Below are 6,731 nucleotides of genomic sequence, written 5' to 3'. Positions count from 1 at the left end.
AATATTTAATGGAGAGAAAAAAAACGTTTCCCTAAACTGCTTTATAATATTATAATTCAATGAAGAATAAAAAAAAAGTTTTCCCTCAACTGCGTTGAGGATGGCAATATGTGTCTTTCAGGCGATGTTTCTACTGTGACGTATAATCTAGTGGACGGAACGCTTCAACAACTGCAGCCACCTCGGTAGCTCGCTAGCCAACAAAGTCGGAACATTCATGTTCTTTAGACAATTTCCTGGTTTATTTGCCACTATGATTTAAACATACTTATGTGGAAACAAATAGCTACCCCATTTAATATTTACGTTTTAAGTCAACTAACGTTAGCTGGCTGGTTAAGTTAGCACTAGTCTAATCGCTAATGCTAACTAGCTATTATCCCCGACCATGAGTTCACTAAGCTACTCTCCTGCTATAGAAGAGGAGGTCTGCTGGACGGAGAAAGAAGCTCTCGTGAAAGAGGAGGAGGAAGAGGAGGTTGTTACAATACAAAAACAAGTAGAGGGTGAGGCTGTTAGGGTGAAAGAAGAAGAAAAAGACGTTTCAGTGAAAGAAGAGGAAGACGCGTTCAGAGTGAAAGAGGAGGAGGTTGTGACTGTGAAAGAAAATGAGGAAGATGCAGTTTTTGGAGTGGAGGATGAAGCGAAAGAAGATGAAGAGGTTTTTGGAATGAAGGATGAAGAGGGGGAAATTACTGTCACATTAGAGGAGGACGAAGAAGAGAAGACTGGAGAACTGATTAACATCAGTAAATACAGTGAGTACTATCTTATAAAACAGGGGCATTGATCTGATTAACACCAGTAAATACAGTGAGTACTATCTTAACAGGGGCACAAACTCTGCAGTTGTTGAACTAATGTGTGATTTTTAAAAGGGAATTCTACACTTGAATATGTTTTTGTACTGTCGGAATTGTTCATGACGTCCTCCAGTGATTTTTAAACTTTTCCTGTTGAAAAGTGATATACAGGGAACACTAAAATAACACATCCTAGATCTGAATGAATGAAATATTCTTATTAAATACTTTTTTCTTTACATAGTTGAATGTGCTGACAACAAAATCACACAAAAATTATCAATGGAAATCAAATTTATCAACCCATGGAGGTCTGGATTTGGAGTCACACTCAAAATTAAAGTGGAAAACCACACTACAGGCTGATCCAACTTTGATGTAATGTCCTTAAAACAAGTCAAAATGAGGCTCAGTAGTGTGTGTGGCCTCCACGTGCCTGTATGACCTCCCTACAATGCCTGGGCATGCTCCTGATGAGGTGGCGGATGGTCTCCTGAGGGATCTCCTCCCAGACCTGGACTAAAGCATCCGCCAACTCCTGGACAGTCTGTGATGCAACGTGGCGTTGGTGGATGGAGCGAGACATGATGTCCCAGATGTGCTCAATTGGATTCAGGTCTGGGGAACGGGCGGGCCAGTCCATAGCATCAATGCCTTCCTCTTGCAGGAACTGCTGACACACTCCAGCCACAGGAGGTCTAGCATTGTCTTGCATTAGGAGGAACCCAGGGCCAACCGCACCAGCATATGGTCTCACAAGGGGTCTGAGGATCTCATCTCGGTACCTAATGGCAGTCAGGCTACCTCTGGCGAGCACATGGAGGGCTGTGTTCGGCCCCCCAAAGAAATGCCACCCACACCATGACTGACCCACCGCCAAACCGGTCATGCTGGAGGATGTTGCAGGCAGCAGAACGTTCTCCACGGTGTCTCCAGACTCTGTCACGTCTGTCACATGTGCGTGTGCACCTGCTTTCATCTGTGAAGAGCACAGGGCGCCAGTGGCGAATTTGCCAATCTTGGTGTTCTCTGGCAAATGCCAAACGTCCTGCACGGTGTTGGGCTGTAAGCACAACCCCCAGCTGTGGACGTCGGGCCCTCATACCACCCTCATGGAGTCTGTTTCTGACCGTTTGAGCAGACACATGCACATTTGTGGCCTGCTGGAGGTCATTTTGCAGGGCTCTGGCAGTGCTCCTCCTGCTCCTCCTTGCACAAAGGGGGAGGTAGCGGTCCTGCTGCTGGGTTGTTGCCCTCCTACGGCCTCCTCCACGTCTCCTGGTAGCACCTCCATGCTCTGGACACTACGCTGACAGACACAGCAAACCTTCTTGCCACAGCTCGCATTGATGTGCCATCCTGGATGAGCTGCACTACCTGAGCCACTTGTGTGGGTTGTAGACTCCGTCTCATGCTACCACTAGAGTGAAAGCACCGCCAGCATTCATAAGTGACCAAAACATCAGCCAGGAAGCATAGGAACTGAGAAGTGGTCTGTGGTCACCAGCTGCAGAACCACTCCTTTATTGGGGGTGTCTTGCCAATTGCCTATAATTTCCACCTTTTGTCTATTCCATTTGCACAACAGCATGTGAAATTTATTGTCAATTAGTGTTGCTTCCTAAGTGGACAGTTTGATTTCACAGAAGTGTGATTGACTTGGAGTTACATTGTGTTGTTTAAGTGTTCCCTTTATTTTTTTGAGCAGTGTATAAATACAGTAAAGTACAAACACACTAAAGGGAAACAAATAAATGTTTTGAGCAAAATATATATATATTTTTTGAGAACTGCAAACTAGAAGGAGTGAGTGGTGTCATAGTAAGGCCTTCAAGGAGTTGGCTTGATGGGAAGTCGTGATGTCATCCAATAGGCGACAGATCTTCATGTGAATATTCATTATTATTTTTAAAATCCTTCCTGTTCTGTCAAGTTGATCATTGCTAGAAAGCCATGTTCAAGTCTTGCCATAGACTTTCAAGACAATTTAAGTCCAAACTGTAACAACATCACCGTATTCCTGACCTAACCCTGAGCATATCGGACTGTTTTTCTCCACTACATCACCGTATTCCTGCCGTAAGCTCTGGACCATTACACCAGATAATCGCAGCTGGCTAGCTGCCACCGAGTGGCCCAGCCTCGAAGCTAGCCTTGACCCAGGCTCATCTCCCGGCCTATTTAGTGGACCCTATGATCACTCGGCTACACAGCTGATGCCTCCCAGACTCTTCACTAAGACGACTAGAAGCCACTACATCACCGGATTCCTGCCGTAAACTCTGGACCTTTGCACCGGATTGGCTATAGTGGCTAACGCCCTTGTCACAGAAAGCTAGTACCAGTTAGCCACGAACCAGGTGCATCTCCCGGCTAGCAAACAAATTACTCCAGCTACAATACCTCTTCTGCCAATTGGCCTGGACCCTTTGTCGACACAGACCCCCACCGATCCATCACGACTGGTCTGCCGACGCAATTCCGTCCGATGTGCCCTCAACCGGACTTTGCCAGACGTCGGTGAGGCCCTTGTCCCAAAGCTAGCACCAGTTAGCATCGAGCCAGGCGCGTCTCCCGGCTAGCATAGTAACGACTACCTAACGGCTTCCCTGGTTCATATATTGCTGTTCACTGGACGCTATGATCACTTGGCTACATAGCTGATGCCTGCTGGACTGTTCATTAATCACGGTTCTCCATTTTGTTTATCTGTCGGCCCCTGCCTCGAACTCAGGCCCTGTGTGTAGTTAACCTTTCTGGGGTAGGTGGGACGCAATCGTCCCACCTGGCCAATAGCCAGGGAAAATGCAGAGCGCCATATTCAAATAAAATACTAAAAATCTAACTTTCATTAAATCACACATGTAAGATACCAAATTAAAGCTACACTCGTTGTGATTCCAGCCAACATGTCAGATTTCCAAAAGGCTTTTCAGCGAAAGCATTAGATGCTATTATCTGATGATAGCACAACAGTAAACAAAGAGAGTAGCATATTTCAACACTGCAGGCACGACACAAAACACAGAAATAAAAAATATAATTCATGCCTTACCTTTGACGAACTTCTTTTGTTGGCACTCCAATATGTCCCATAAACATCACAAAGGGTCCTTTTGTTCGATTAATTCCGTCGATATATATCCAAAATGTCCATTTATTTGGCGCGTTTCATCCAGAAAAACACAGCTTCCAACTTGCGCAACGTGATGCGAGTTTGAGGAATATTCTTAATTTAGTTTAAAATATCTCAAAAGTTACATGTGAACTTTACCAAAACATTTCAAACTACTTTTGTAATACAACGTTAGGTATTTTTTAACGTTAATAATCGATCAAATTGAAGACGGGATGATCTGTGTTCAATACAAAAAGAAAACAAACTGACGCAACTTTTCTGGTAAAACAATCCACTTCAAGTGACTCTCATTTAAGATGGCCGTACTTCTTCATTACACAAAGGGAAAACCTCAACCAATTTCTAAAGACTGGTGACATCCAGTGGAAGCGGTAGGAACTGCAAACAAGTCCCTTAGAAATCTGGTTTCCCAATGAAATCTCATTGAAAAGACAGTGAAAAAAAAAATCGGAATGTTTTGTCCTCTGGGTTTTGCCTGCTACATAAGTTCTGTTATACTCACAGACATGATTCAAACAGTTTTAGAAACTTTGGAGTGTTTTCTATCCAAATATACTAATAATATGCATATGTTATATTCTGGGGATGAGTAGCAGGCAGTTGAATTTGGGCATGCTATTTATCCAAAAGTGAAAATGCTGCCCCCTACCCCGAAGAAGTTAACTGACCCTCTCTGCCCATTCATCGACATTTTACTTGTTGTTATTGTCTTACCCGTTGTTGTCTTAGCTGATTAACTGTTGTCTTACCCGTTGTTGTCTTAGCTAGCTCTCCCAGTCAACACCTGTGATTGCTTTATGCCTCGCTTTATGTCTCTCTAATGTAAATATGCCTTATATACTGTTGTTTAGTTATCATTGTTTTATTTTACTGCGGAGCCCCTAGTCCCACTCAACATGCCTCAGAGAGCTCTTTTGTCCCAACTCCAACACATGCGGTGACCTCACCTAGCATAACTGGTGCCTCCAGAGATGCAACCTCTCGTATCGTCACTCAATGCCTAGGTTTACCTCCACTGTACTCGCACACTACCATACCCCTGTCTGTACATTATGCCCTGAATCTATCCTACCACGCCCAGAAATCTGCTCCTTTTATTCTCTGTTCCCAACGCACTAGACGACCAGTTCTGATAGCCTTTAGCCGTACCCTCATCCTACTCCTCTGTTCCTCGGGTGATGTAGAGGTTAACCCAGGCCCTGCGTGTCCCCAGGCGCTCTCATTTGTTGACTTCTGTAATCGAAAAAGCCTTGGTTTCATGCATGTTAACATCAGAAGCCTCCTCCCTAAGTTTGATTTACTCACTGCTTTAGCACACTCCAACCTTAATACTGTAGCTGTTTAGTTACAGTCACATGTTCAACTATCATCAGCTGATCCAGGAAATAAATTTCTGAATGACAGTGACATGACAAACATTACGACATGCAACAACAACCAAAGTGCTTCTTCATTCATTACTCTGGTAAAGACAGTTATGCCGTGCACCACGTTGGATCCAACATCCCTAACAAATGAATGTTTATAATGTGTTATTGTCTACTTGATTTACTGTAGGGTCTCGTTAGTCTGTTTGGAAATGGAGATACTAGCTCATAATGTGTAGAGAACTGTTCCTTGATGGATAGGCTATTGTACAACACACACAGCTATTTTCTTATTCAGGACATTTAGAATGACAACACATTACAGAGTAGCCTAGTGGGATTATTCACAAAATGATCTGGTTATGAAATGTCATGACAGACATTTTAGTTTCCATGTTTCACCTGAAATCTTCAATGATTTTTAATCCTAGGTCCATGTTGTTGTTAGGTGAAGTTATGGGCCAATTTGACATACACAGTGTACAAACCCTCATTGTCAGGCTGATGAAAAATCCAAAGAGCATTTTACTGGTTGAAGTGTTTTTTAACTACAAAGCGGTTGATTTGCGATGATGACACAAACATTATATTAATCAGGACATTCAAACGAGCCTTACAATTATAATCCAAAGTAGTGTGAAATGCACTCATAAGCAACCTGGAAATGGAGGTTACTCCCCTGAGTTTCACCCATTCACATTCAGAATACATTGTGAAAAACTAAAATCTTTGCTCACCATTTTTGCTCCAGGCAGATATACTACATTCATAACTAGCGGTTTCCTCATTAGCAGGGAGGTGTTTCTGCAATCAAATTGTGTGTGCATCGCCCTCGTACTGCAATTTTATTAAACACAGAAAGGGGCCAATATTGGAAACCAAAAGTTGTCTGGCACACTGCTTAGGGGTTCAACAACTTATTTATTGCCTACATTCATCGATTTTACTACTAATGTGAAAACAAGACAAAATATGACTTCTTGCTCATTTTAAGACAATTGTCAAATAATTGTAACATTCATTACAGATGTCAATTGTTGTACAACATCATGGCTACGCTGTTGGCATCAACTTTTACAGTGCATTTCCGCTGTTGTGGGCCTTTAACCATCTGTCTGACTTTGTTGTTCACACAGGAGAGAGACGGGACAATCGTGGATCCTCTGGGGAGTCTCAACAACATCATGATGCTGACGAGGCAGAGAAGTGTCCCTCCAGATCAGAACTCCTCAAGAAACACCAGCAGAGACCCACAGGGAAGAGAACTCACTGCTGCTCTGACTGTGGGAAGAGATTCACCTCATCAGGCATTAAGATTCATCAGAGAACACACACAGGAGAGAAACGTTATATCTGTGATCAATGTGGGAAGAGTTTTACTCAGTCAACCAGCCTGACATCACACCAGAGAATACACACAGG

The 6,731-nt window shown here is 43.4% G+C and overlaps 1 pseudogene; it reads left to right on the top strand.

Annotated features, from left to right (window-relative positions):
- The first annotated feature begins 670 nt into the window (after positions 1-670).
- Positions 671-6,731, top strand: part of LOC120032757 — a 42,364-nt pseudogene continuing 36,303 nt past the window's right edge.

This window comes from Salvelinus namaycush, chromosome 39 (genome assembly GCF_016432855.1).
Source record: "Salvelinus namaycush isolate Seneca chromosome 39, SaNama_1.0, whole genome shotgun sequence".
Lineage (NCBI taxonomy): Eukaryota > Metazoa > Chordata > Actinopteri > Salmoniformes > Salmonidae > Salvelinus > Salvelinus namaycush.
The sequence above is the reverse complement of the archived record's forward strand: the minus strand, read 5'-3'. Positions and strand labels throughout refer to the sequence as shown.